Here is a 1,798-nt window from a genome sequence, read left to right on the forward strand (position 1 = left end):
TTAAGATTGTCAAGTCTAGGTACTTTATTCGAAGAACCAGATTCACTTTCATTCTGTAATAGTTTTTGTAGTCTAGGTGCAATAACTAATGCACTGTATTCATTCATCACATGTTCGTTTGTGTCAGACATTTTAACTGATTAAGATTGATTAAGATTAATTAAATATAATTATAAGATTCTGTCTCAAAAGAGAATCGGCCGAAGGACAAGACAATCGGTCGGAGGTCTGTGACGATCGGTCGGAGGTCTATGACAATCGGTCGGAGGTCTATGACTAACGGCCGATGGTGTAGACTTTGTAACTGAATCTAAGAATTATGACCGTCGGTCGATGGAAGATACTATCGGCCGATGGTAGGGGACGATCGGTCGATGGTCAAGAGACGAACGGCCGATGGTAAAGACAAACGATTCTATGTTATAAAAGACTATCCTCCGGTTCGATAAGAGACGCTCGGTCGATTGTGTATGACGAACGGTCGAGGGTCGGGACGAACGGTCGATGGTCAGAGACGATCGGCCGAGGGTAGTTCTTACGAATTCTGGGCAAAAAAAGCTAGGGTTTTCGATAAAAACTTCAGTTTTGATCGATTTTGACCTTCTAGACTTAAACAAAACCAGTAGAAACTTCAGAAAAACACCCAGTAACAATAATAAACACAAAAACACAAGATTTAAACGTAAAAATCTCAACTTTTACCCAAAAACCCATTTAGACCAAAAACCCTAAAACAAAAACACTTGATTCGACTTAAAAACGTTTAGATCAGCAAGCCTACGCTCTGATACCACTTTGTAAACGATCTTGGACCTTAGATTAAACGTTGTATCTAGATTAAAGGCGTAAAACAATAACCTAGAGTGAATCGAATACTAGTTTCACTTTGGGATCAATCTAACCAATGAAATATTGATAGAATCGACGCCTTAATGAGTGTATTCGGTTGGGGTATGGTCTGGGACAATAGTAACAGCGAAAAACGACGGCTAGGGTGTGTAGGGTGTTGATGTTATGCGAGGTGTATATAAAATAGCTTTATATTTTACAAGGAAATACTATTAAATACGATACAATTTTACACAAGATATTTATTTATTTATAGAATGGATATACTTAAACCTTGCTACAACACTTATAGGCAGTGTACCTAATCGTACAGTAGTGTAGTTTTTAGTAAGTCCGGTTCATTCCACAGGGAAAATCTTTAAACAAAGCTTAACGCTATATTAGTTTACTTTTATAAAAATACAAATATATATATATAAGTAATATTATTATTATAAAGGGGGGTTTTTTACCGTTTAATGACTGGTTTGTCGATTTTAAAACTTTAGTCGCAGTTAAAACAAAATGTAAAATATTAAATAAATAAAAGACTTAATTTAAAGCATAAAGTAAATAACGATAATGAAATTGCGAATAATAAAAGTGCGATAAAATAAACTTGCGATAATTAAAAAGTACGATAATTAAAAGTGCAATTAAATACAATAACAATAAAAATGCGATAATTAGAAGTGCAATTAAATATAAAATAAAGGAAATTAAATATGAAATAAAATAATTATGCTTATTTAAACTTTCGTAATCATGATGTTTGACGTGTTGATTTTAGTTTTATGCCCATGGGTTAATTGTCCTTTATCCTGGATTATTTAATATGTCCGTCTGGTTTTTGTCCATAACAGTCCATCAGTCATAAATATAAAGTGCGAGTGTCCTCGTCAAATTATCCGTATACCCGAAGTCAAATATTCCAACTAATTGGGGACTTAAACTGTAACAAGATTTTAAT

The sequence above is a fragment of the Rutidosis leptorrhynchoides genome, chromosome 7 (genome assembly GCF_046630445.1).
Source record: "Rutidosis leptorrhynchoides isolate AG116_Rl617_1_P2 chromosome 7, CSIRO_AGI_Rlap_v1, whole genome shotgun sequence".
Lineage (NCBI taxonomy): Eukaryota > Viridiplantae > Streptophyta > Magnoliopsida > Asterales > Asteraceae > Rutidosis > Rutidosis leptorrhynchoides.